Below are 12,043 nucleotides of genomic sequence, written 5' to 3'. Positions count from 1 at the left end.
GAGACTGAAGCTGCAATTAAGAACAGTGAAAGCACGATGAGGTGGTTGCCCCCAAACGCAACCCTGCACGGCGGCAGACTCGGGACTGCACAGAGGGGTGTGCTCCAGGCAGTTGGGCTTTCATCTATATGTTTAAAAAAATAAATACATTGCTAAAGCAGGTATTACGAGTCCAGCGCCTGCTGCGCGATGCAGCACATCCTCGCCTTGCAGGGTACCAGCCCGGCTTTGCAGATGCTGTGAGCAGAAACCCGCAGGCACATGGAGCTTTTCCAGCCTCATGCTCCTGAAAAGACCTTTAGAGTGAGTAACACTGCAAACAAATTTATTTAAATTACCAAAAAAAAAAAAAAAAAAAAAGCTACAAAAACAAACCCGAACCTGATGTGCTTTTAAATTGGAAAATAAATTAATCGCACAGAAGACAGTACAAAAAATTATTAAAAATTATGTAGTCTTCCATATTTTCCTCCCAAAATTAGGAGAGTGGATGATCAGCTGGTGTAAATCTCCTTTAAATGGCATTCATGTTAATGTTCCTACCCTGATTTACACCACCAGAGAAATTAGCTTCCTTTATGCCTGGGTTTCTTTACACATCTGTCCTTTGAGAATCAATAAATAAAACTTGAAAATAATATTCATCCACCATTTATTCTGCTTAATTATTTAAACTTCAGATTCTGGAAATAATAAAAGAGTAATAAAGAAGAGATTTACCATTCACCACAATTGCTGGAAGCATCCCATGCTGTTTCCTCCTTTACTTTTTAATCTCTTCCTCTCTTTTTTTTTTTTTCTTTTTTTTGGGGGGTGGGGGGCGCTCACCAAATTGAATCGATTTATTAAAGCTAATGCAAAAGTGATTTGCTCTGATCTGTTGGTGGTGATGAAGAGAAATGGGCTGCTCTGCTCTCCCATGTCCCCCAAAGTCCCACTCATTAAGAAGGATAACGCTTTGCCATCTAGGGAGCAGTTTGCAGCATGCCTGAACGGTAAAGACTGATTAAAAGCAAGATGTGACTTCGGAGGGTAAATGATATTTGTGATGACGAATTGCAAGAAGGATCCAGCCAAGAGATCCCAGCTCCTAGAAGACAGACTGCAGAAGACAAACCCCTACAGATAAATGACTGACTTCCACAGTACCTTTGGAAAGTTGGAATGAGCAAAAATACCTTTAAGGAAGAGACTGTCCTTGCTCTCTGGCCTCCCTGGAGTAGCTGGACTGGTGGAAGGAGGGGAATTGTCTTCCCCACTGCCTGAGCAATGGCTGGGATGGTTTTTCTGGGGTTTTGGGGCTCTGAGCCCTGCTGGTCTTGGACAGATCCATCCCTCCAGGCTCCATCAGGACCTGATGACCCAGCCTAAACTCCACCTGGAAAACCCCTCCATGCTTCAGCTGCTGGAGGATTAACGGACCTGCTGGCAGTGCCAGACAGAAAAGAAAAAAATTGCCTGGCAAGACAGGAGCTGACAAAGCTGAGCTCCTGGGAAACACAGGGGCTCAGGGTCCTGCCCCAGCCCCGCCGTCTCCCCGGGGCTGCGAGCAGGAGCAGCAGGCTCTGCAATGAGAACGTCAGCACATGGGCTGTGACGGGCTCTAATCCCAAGCGCTGTGACAAGCCTGTCACCTGCCACGTTTTCCCCATGCCCCACGGAGACAAGCCGGGCATCTTCATCACTCTGCGATACGGGACGAGCACGGTGGCTTGGGGGAAGGAGCCGGGGAGGGGCAGGGATGAGCACCCAGGTCCACCGCTACTCCAGCATCCTCGCTAGCGAGCAGGGATGTGCGCACTGAGTCTTTGACACGCTCCAGAGCCTGTACTGAGATCCCTGCAGCACCGCACCCTGCTCACAGGGACATCTTCACCTGCAAGGGGTGGCTTTTGGCCTCTGGCAGGGCACGTGCCACCAGGCTGCGTCCGTGCCAAGGCTTTGGAGACACAAGGACATGCCATTTTTCCTTGCCAACATAGAAACAGCATTAAAATACTTCAGCCCAGAAGAGAGCTATCTAACCCATGTACCCAGATGAGCCATGCGCTCCTCGGGCAGGCCAGCTCCCCCAGCACCGAGAGCACGGTTGCACCCCAGGTCCAAGCCACATGTTTGCTCAGACCCTTTCTGGTCCCACCATCACCCTACCTGGCACATCACATCCTTGCTGCGCTGCAGCAAGATCCTAAGAGAAACCAAGAAGCAACCAGGTATCCTACGACCTGCCAAAACCCCCAGAAGGTTTTGCCGTTACTCGTCCCAGGGTCGCACGTCTCTGCTCACCCCCACACTGCCACCAGTTTGGTCAGCACATCACCAGTGCCAGACCAGCACGACACATGGCAGGATTTAGTCCACACGCCTCCCCCTGCTCCCCAGCAGCCTTGTGCCACTGGGTGCCTCCTCTCCCCCTTGCTATTCCCAGCCGCCTGCACATCTGCCTGCAAAGCCCCAGCTCCCACCAGCAGCTGCTTTGCCAGATGGGCCAGCAGCTGCGTCGCTGCCACTGCCACACTCGGCACCGACCCGCCGGCAGTTCTCCATCCCACTGCACTCCCTCCCTGCGCCGGCACTGATCCTCTGCGCCGTGACAGCTCCAGCTCCTGCCGAGAGCATTGCTGCAGAGGCTGGGGGATTTGTGGTCGGGTGGGTTTGGGTCCTGGTTGCCCTCTGCTTGTGGGCCAGGTGAGCCCGCAGCCTGCTGCTCTACCGTGGGGTGGGATGAGCACACACTCCTCAGCTGCAGGTGCCACCCTTGCAAGCACGGGGACAGCGCAGCACTCGGAGTCAGCACCCATCACCACGGTGGGTTCCCACTCCAGGAACCTGACAAAACCCCCGGCAGCCCCCCGGCTAAAGCAATGCGTGGCACTGTCCAGACCCACCGAGGAACCCTCAAAGCAGCTCCCACTTCGCTCCCTGCTTGGCTGAGCTCCCACATCGCTTCCCGGGGTGGCTGCCAGCGGGACGGCTCCGGCAGCACCGGCACAGCATCCCTCCTCCCCCACGCCCTGACCCATTTCCCCAAGACTGCTTTTGCTGGGTGCACTCGGAGTGACGCGCACCATATGCTGCAGCTCCCAGCGCCCACCAGGTTCTGCCAGCTTTTCAGAAACAGGCAGCAAAGCATCAGGACTCGCATGTTATACAAAACGCTTTGGTATCAGAAAAAGGGCAAAGCTGCCACGCGCCTGCCGGCAGCCAGCCCACAGTCCTGCTCGGTGCGATGCTCAAACCAAGAGGGATGCCAGGAGAGAGACCAGTTCTCAGGACGCCCTGCGAAGGGGAAAGGCACCCATTTCTGCCCCTCCTGACCTTGGCAGGACCCTCGCAGTGCTCAGCACCTTTCTGCCTCCGTGGGTAAAGCAGTGAAATGGCTTGTACCAGCACAGGCAGATGTAAAAGCAGGGGAGTTGCATTTCCCGCAGTAGAAAGGCAAAGTTTAGGGACCTGGTCTCCGTGCATTGGAGGCGTTAGCTGAAGGGGGAGAAGCGGAGACCGGGCTTTTGGGACACAGCACTTGCTGCGAGGCAGGTAGCGGGGCTTGTCGAGGCCATAAATCCCACCCAGGATTCATTTTTGCTGCGCTGAAGGAATTGGTACAAGCACCGTATCCCTATTTTGGAAACAGTTTCCCTAAACATCAGCCAAACGCACAGTTCGAAAGAGCAGCAAGGCAGTCTCAGGTGGTAGGTACCAGCTAAAAAAAAGTGAATCAAACCTATTCATAAGATCACAGACCCTAATCCCCAAGTCTCCGGTAATGACGGCTAAAAAAAACGAGCCACAGACCAGCCAAGGGGGTGCCAGGGCTGGGGACTCCCTTCCATGCAAGGTCACTGCAAGGTTGCCTTTCCCCTCCCCAGAACCGCAGAAATAAATTCAAAATGAAAAAGATGGGAAATTATTCACCACAGAGCTTTTGAGAGCCAGCAATTAATTAATAAAAATAAGTATTGCTAATACTCAGCTTTTACACAGCACTTTAAATTGCAAATTACTCTTGAAGGGTGTATTATTAATTAAATAATTTGCATCCACTATGGTCCTAATATATAATTATTTATCCTGATAAATAATTTGTGGAGAAATGTGTAAGACTGCACTAGACTTGCAATAAGATCTTTTCAGCGACAGGACTGACTCCGCTTACTGCAAGAGTAATATTTAAATTACTCCATCCATATTTATAAGCGCTCGGGCCCTGGTCCCCCCCAAAAGGCAGGGGGTCGGCTGCTGTGCCCAGGCACCTCGGCACCGTTCACGCAGCCCTGACAGAAACTCTTGCAGGAGGTTTGGTTTGTTTGTACATTTTGAGTTCGGTGATCTGCTGGTAGCCCCAGGGACCGGCTCTGCAGGAAATCAAGCTCGGCTACCAAAACCCCTGCAGCAGCTGCTGTTCCAGCAGAGAAAGCTACCTGAACCCTTTCAGCAGATGCTTTTGCAGGCCCTTCTCCCTCTGCCAGTGCTGCCCTGAGCAATGAGGCTGGTTTACAGCTCAGAGCATCTGATCTCCAGCTTCTGTGAACACAAACAACAATTTTCCATCCCACATGCTTTTCACAAAAATGCCTTGTTTTTGGAGGTGCCAAAGCCTGGAGGTGTTTTGAGGGTTGGGCGATGGTGGCGAGCTCACGGCTAGATGGATGTTTGGATTCTGTTCTTTCAAAACCCAAACCCGTGTCTGTCATCCTCGGACCCTGCAAGATTCTAAACGGCTGGAGGAGGGATGCTGTTCCGGCTCACCCCTGGATGGCTGGGGAGGACAGGCTGGAGGCTTGGGTGGGCTCTGCAGTCCCTCAGGCTCCTGCTGGGCCCCGGACAGACCCAGGGCAAAGATGAGAGGTACTCAACTGCCTGAAATGAAGGAGATGGGGGAAAGGAGGTGTAATGATGCAGGAAGCCCCCTCCATGAAGACTCAGAGACCAGCCTCCATCCCAGTGCCCAGCATCCCATGCTGGGGGCTCCAGCTGGACCCCAAGCTCTCCCCCTGAAGGGGAGGACCAGGCAGCCCTCCCTGTGAGAGATGCAGGCTCACATTTCACTTGGGAAAATGAATCCTTTCAGCATCTCAGTCCCCTCCGCAGAGGTTAATTTATTAGCAGGGGAAGGAGGAGCCCCGTTGTTTTAATGAAACGTTTTGGCTGGGTGCACAGAAAATGTATGCACCTAATAGACCTATTATTCCTCCTGTATAGCAGACCGACTTCCCCATTGTGTTTTATCCTTTACCGCATTAGAAATTTAGCTTTTTATTCTGCCTTCAAAGCAGAGGCTGCCAGGCAAATGAATGTACGGGAAGGTTTCAATGGATATAAAGTGCAAGGCATCCCCGTGTGCGGCAGGCAGCTCCACCAGGCAGCCTGGAGAGGCACGAGGGATGTATTCACCATGAACCTGTGCTCGTTTTCCCTGTGCTCTTTCCCCAGAATTCATCTCCGCAGCCTCCCCATGAACCTGTGCTTGTTTTCCCTGCACTCTTTCCCCAAAATCCATCTCCGCAGCCTCCCCACTAATATACCCATCCCTGGGGCGGCTCCGCATGACAGCTGCAGTTAATACTTTCCTGCCACAAGATGCTCCAGCGTATCTGTCCCTTTGGTGTGTAAATTACAATTCTTTTCGGTGCAAGGGGAAAGGAGATGAAGTTAGCTCTGTTTTCCGGCTTGAAGGGCCCGGCTGAAAAATTACACTATGCTTTCACAGTTGTTTCTCGTCCATTAGACTTATCTGTTTTAAAGCAGTCCTCATCAGAAGCCATCACTTCACAGGGGTTCTCCTCCTCCCAGCCTGCAGGACGGGGAGCCAGGATGGCTGGCTGGGAGCCTGGCGCAGAGGACGGTCAGGAGGAAGGCTCCCTGCCTCCACTCACCCACCTGCAAAATGGGGTGGCTGACCCAAATCCCAGAGGAGAGGCACGGTGGGGTGCCTGCAGAGCAGTGCTGCAAGACATCGCATCTCCAGAGCACTGGAAAGCTGTGGAAAACCAGACAGACAGGCAGAAAAAGGGGATAGCATCCAGCACCTGCTCCTGCTTTCATAGCACTGCTGCAGTTGCCTCCCAGCAACGACACCAAGCTTAAACCAACACAGGCTTGCAAAAAGTCTGTTTGCACAAATTACACAGTGCCAGCACCAGGTATCATCGAATATTTGTTCTGGACATTAAAAATACAGCTCTGATTGGAGGTTGTTTTCCCTCAGCTCCTAATCCGTAGGAAACCTCCACTACCAATCAATAGGTTTTTAACTCCCTCCGCCTCGGGGAAAAAAACAAACAAAAAACCAAAAAACCCCACAACCAACAGATTAATCCTGTCAAAAGAAGGGGGAAAAGCCACCTAACAGAATCACGGACCGAAAAGTTACAAACTAGCAATAGGTGACAAGTAATTATAGAACAGGAAAATGTATAGGGAACTCATTTGGGTGAGCGGCGACTGATTAACAGTTGCAACATTTATTTTCTTTATTTATGGCCTGGCATCGCAGAAAATTGATACGAAACACCCCACATACTACACGGCTGGTGACATGTTCAGCAAATGAAGAGTCTGGGAGGAAATCAACCTGAATTATACCCATTGTTACTCAACCTCCCCTTCACGCCTTTCCCATCCTTTACGGGAAGGACCGGTGGTGACACAGCACCGCTGCAGCATCTCGGCATCTCCAGCTCAGCAGCACGTGAAGATCAGCCAGGTCACACCTTTGTGGCCATCACCTCCTGGATAGAGACCCTGCAGCTCCTCGGCTGGCAACCGCAGCATCAGCAGCAATGTGTACCCCCTGTCCAGGTAATGCTGTAAGAGATATCTGCGCTTAGCTCAGCAGCTGCACTCCTAACCCTCCTCTGAATGCACCTCCCAGGAGGGTGCGTGGCTCGCCCTGCGGTGTGGAAGTTAATTGGGATGGGATTTAGCCCATGACCCTCTCACCTAAATACCCTGGCATCCGACCGAGGTGCTTAAATAGGAAGTGATCCCCTTCCTCCTTCTGCTTTCACCTCGTCGAAAAGCATTAAACATTAAAATTAATGTTTGAGCTTTTTGCCCTTCCATAAATGAATAGCAGCGGCTCATCACAGGCAGGTTTTTCTCCAAAGGGAAGAGCATGAATGTGCTGGAGCGCATCTTCCTGGTACCAAGGGCTGGAGCATCCAGGGGGAGGACAAAGCCCCACGCCCCATCGGTCTCTCCCCCTCCAAGCTCTTGAATCCACGTCTTACAAAGACAGGTACCCCATTCCTAAGATAAAAGTAGGGCCATGAAAGGCTCCCAATCCTCTAAATCAGCTGTGGTTAAAAGGCTGTTCTCACAGGCAGCTATCCCCAGGGATGAAAGGCAGCAGCAGCTTTGATGGAAAACTCACTCTCGGCAAACAAAAGCAAGTGCAAGCAAACGGCACCTTGCAGAGTGCTCTCCTCGGGGTGCAGGAGGTCCTGGGCACCCCCGGGTGCCGGGGAGAGGAGATGATGCTGCGGGTGGGCTCAGGAGGCAGAAGAGGCAGCGCCGAGTAACTTCAGCTCCGTCACCCAGCGACCCAGCGAAACAGGCCTCTGGTGCGATGCTTTCCGCATCGGAAAACGGCTTTTTATAGAAACCTCTCAACAGTGGTAAAAGTTCATTACGTTTGGAGGGGGCGAAGCTTTCCAGCGTGCTCAGAACAGAACAGCTCCTTGTTTGGCTTCAGAAGTGCCATCTCCTTTCAAGATCCTGTGTTTTGTGCTGGAGCAGGAATGGATTTAGAACAAAAGTGAGTTGAAAGAAAAAAAAGCATCAAATTTGTGGAAAACAGAATACTTCAGTTTGTCCAAAACAAGTTTTTAAAATGATAATATCTTTATATTCTCTGCACTATAAATGTTTCCCTCTGCCACCGTTGCCCCACAAGGAGCGGTTTCATGGTTTCACCCAAGTTTGGGCATCTCTGCACCAACCCTGCTTCTGCTTGGGTCGCTGCCAGGGTCCCCCTTTCCTCTACCTGGGTAAATCCCCCTGTCTCCTATGTGCTGCCTCCACTCTGCCTGCTCATGCCAGAGCCGCTCAGACACTGTCAGCACTGTGAGGGACTCTGGATACTCCAGCAGACAGAAATAGGTGGGTGAGGGTCAGTAGGTACCACCTGAAACAGAAGTGGTGACATTATTAGCCCCCAGTTTGAGCCGGAGAAGTAAAAGTCTCCTCTCACCTACCCCCACCCTCCCCGAGTCAGGTAAAGCTCCGAGCGCCCCTTTAAGAGGGATGCTCCGTTATGAAACACGGCTGATTTAAATGCAAATTACCGCAAAAACACAACTTTCTTTATTAAAATGCAAATTGCACTTCAAGCCTCCTGCCTCCTGCACATCTCCCCTGCCTGCCCGACAGCCGGTCCCATCAAAGCGCCTGGGACTCCCAGTGCCTTGTGCCAGCACCCTGGCATTTCGGCTGCCGAGGGGATGGGGTGCCATGGGTGGGCCATTCCGGAGGAGCCAGGTGGGCGCAGCACCGTCGAGCGTGGCACAGAGGAAAGTGCCGCCTTGGCACGTAGCATGTTTCCCAGCTCGCCTGCCTACCCCCCCGAGCTCTGTGTTGTGAAAGGCATCAGTCTGCTACAGCCTCATTTTAAAACAAGATGGGGAGATCAGGTGTCCCAGAACTGCTATTTTGAAGTGAATAATTATTATTTTCACATTTCCTGAGATCTTTTCAGATCATTTGCTCCTACAGGAGTGGAAAAGGCAAAAAAAAAAAAAAAAAAAACACACAACCACAAAATCAACAACCAAAAAGTTGACCAGGATAGATGCCAGGGAAAGCAGAGATACTCGCATCCCGTGCAAGGGTGGGTCTGTGGCCAGCAACACCCTTGGGACCGGGACCTTGGGTTTGATTCTGCTCAGCCACTGGGCACACAAGTTACCACTGGAAAAAGCCCACAGACCCAAAAGGCTCAGCCCTGCACAGGTCGGAAAAGCCTTGGAGAGAGGGGAGAGCGACCACAGGCAGCAAAACCCCAACATGTGTCCTGCAGCAAGCCCTGCCCGGGGCCAGCGAGGGTCTGCAGCCCCAGTGACGCTGGGTTCCTGCAGCACCGTCACTCGTGGAGGGTCACCGTGCCCGTCTCCCCAGTGCCCTTCCCACAGCGGTGTGGTGCAGCCAGGCTCCTAGTCCCAACACAGCGGAGGAAGGGTAAAGCCCACGGCGGCTGCGTGCAGGATAGGGAACCACTGCCGAGCAGTGAGGCAGCCGGCACCTTCCATCCACTCGCTGCACAGCTTCAAGCAAGGCCATCACCTTGTTCTTCACCAGGATGTTGCAGAATCTGGATTTTGGGGACACTCAGGGCTGAAGGCAGAGATTCGAGGGGGGGTTCCTCCCTTGCGACGCTTCCCCGTAACACCCCGTCCTTGCCGAGCTGTGCGGTACCGAACCACCCGCTTGCAACGCCCCAATTCACCACTTTGCCCAACTCCTCTAGGACGTCCTGGCTGTTGCCTTCAGCCACCAGCTGGCTCAAGTTGCTGGAAGATCATTTAAGATAGCAGGGACTGGAAAAGGTCCAAAGTGGCTTATTCTTTCCAGTAAGCCCTTTTCCCCAGGAAAGCATTTAACTGCTTTTTGAATGATCCTACAGCCTCTGCAGGAGCCTTGCCTGACCACCCAACCATCCTGGTATTTATTCCTCCACGGGGCCTGATTTGGACTTTGTTTTCCTTTCACTTCCTATTACTGTTTCCCTAATCCTCTCCTCCAGCCCTTTCCCATCCTTCATCCTGCATCTCTCACTCTGTCCTTCCTCGTTCTGGCTTTCAAGCATCCTTTTTCTGATATTTAGCAAGGGAAATGTCACCACAAGACACTGCAAGGCTTAGAGATGGACCTGAAATCAAATCCCTACATGTAAACAGCCCAGAGCACTGGCGGTGTGCAGCTAAGCAAAGAAAGTCCAGCAAGTCACGACAGGCCATGAGCAAACCTCTAATTAGTGACCTGAGGAAGGGGCTGCCCCAGGTACGTCTTAAATCCCTGCTGCAAAACTGGGGGGGCTGGGGGGCAGGGACTGACCACAGAGCTTGGGGCAGGTTGGCTCCCGTCCTGGTCACCTCTTCCATCTCACATGCTTTGTAGCAACCGTGATGGGGGAGAGGAGGCAGGTGCTGGTGTCCCCACCACGGACAGGAGCCTGTGCCAGTTCTTGTGGGACACCAAAGGAACCAAATCTGGGAGAGCACCATAGAAGAGCAACTTTCTTACTGCCAGCTGTTTATGGAAATACCTGTTTTGCTTAGACTATTCAGAAATACTTGCGTAACAAAGCCAAGGAGCAAATGGACCCGTGAAGCCTCCACACCTCCACACAACCTTGGAGGAAGTTTTGCTGAGCAAAGTGCCCAGGAGCTGCCTGACAGGTCAAACTCTCCATCCTCCACCCCCTCCCTTCCCACACCACCACGATTTAATCACCATTTGGTATTTAGCATCCAGCATAATAGGCTCATCGTCAAGCATATGCCAGCTTCGTGAAGCATTACTTCATCTATCATTGTCTCCCAGGCTGTCTCACCTACCTCCTAGGCATCATTCCTGCACCTCCCAAAACACTTCGTGCAAAGCCACTAAGAGGGCTCCGAGCCAGCACAAAAGTTACAGCTCCTGAAGAATGAGCTGGACTTGCTGTTCCCTAAACAGGGCCCCGTCTGCTGCTGGTAGAACTGATATATTTATTTTAATTAAATTTAATCCAGGGATATTCTTCTCCTCCCACCTTCCCTCCCGTCTGGCTGCTGAAGCAGCAGGGCTCAGGGAAGGTGCCACCTTCCAGTTGATTTCTTATTTAGAGAAGCCAGATCCATGTTCCTGTCCCATTTAATTAACATAGAGGGAGAACTGGGTTGCACTGGAAATCCTGGCGCTCTGCCTCCCCCCACATCACAAAAGCTGCTGTTGAATTTCCTGCTCCCGGCTCAACGCAGGAACAACAGCATCGGGTCAGGGCAGAGACCCCTCCGGCTCGGTCCCCCGCGGGGGGGGCTGTCACCTCTCCTCCCACCCAAAATCCCCTTGCACCAGCAGAGCCTTCATCCCCAGCTCCAAGGGAGATGTTCCAAACTCCTGCCGCACGATTTGCTTTCAGGCTCCAGCTCCTCCCAGTGCGGGAGATGAATTACGCCAGCTCTCCCTACCTGTCACCCACAGCCTCTCCCAGGTGGCAGGATCTGAATCACAAATTAAATACGTCTCCATCCCCCCTCGCCGCTCCCCTGCACCTGGTTTTGAAACAATAGCTGAATAACCTCCCTCTCCTCGGCTGCATAAATCACCTGGACAGGCTGAAGTGACACAGGCAAACAGCTGAGGTTTGAAGTAGTTTTTCTGGCCAAGGATAAAAATAATTAAAACAAGAGCCAGAGAAACCCTGTCACCAACTTGATTGCCAGTGCCAGGCTGGGGTTTTGCCAAAAGAAGGTGCATTTGGGGGTTCGGTGGAGCTGGCACGGCTGCTGCAGGTGGGCACAGCACAGGGATGCAGCCAGCGGGAGCATCTCAGGGTTCACTGCTCCATCGATGGAGAATTTAGGGGACTGTATGTTAGTCCTCTGCCCTGGCATGGGTTGCTGGAGCTGCCCTCAGCAAGTCCCCTAAGCAGGATCTGCAGCACCTCCAGTGTGCAATGCACCTCCAGTGTGCAATGACCCACAGCACTGGATTAAACTGGCATGGGAAGGAGGAAAAGTTTTAGGGCTAGACGGAACAAAACACTTGTGTAATCAGTGCTAAAATACATAGCTTAAGTTACAGGGGATATAGCCTTAAAGACTAAATTTCCCATTGTGAAGAATTGTTCTCTGTTTAGAAGCACACTAATTATTCCCCTAAACAAGGATGAGCTATAAGTAATTTAAGGGTTTTATCACTCACACTTGGCAATGATGTAATTGAGCGAGTGGCAATAGATAAATATCAGAACAAAATGAAGGTGGCAGATTCCATGAGTGAGCAAGGACGCAGGACTGCATTGCCAGTGGTCACCATAGTCGGGGGGTTAGGGGGGGTC

Source organism: Falco biarmicus, chromosome 16, assembly GCF_023638135.1.
Source record: "Falco biarmicus isolate bFalBia1 chromosome 16, bFalBia1.pri, whole genome shotgun sequence".
Taxonomy (NCBI): domain Eukaryota; kingdom Metazoa; phylum Chordata; class Aves; order Falconiformes; family Falconidae; genus Falco; species Falco biarmicus.
This window is presented reverse-complemented; position numbering follows the sequence as displayed.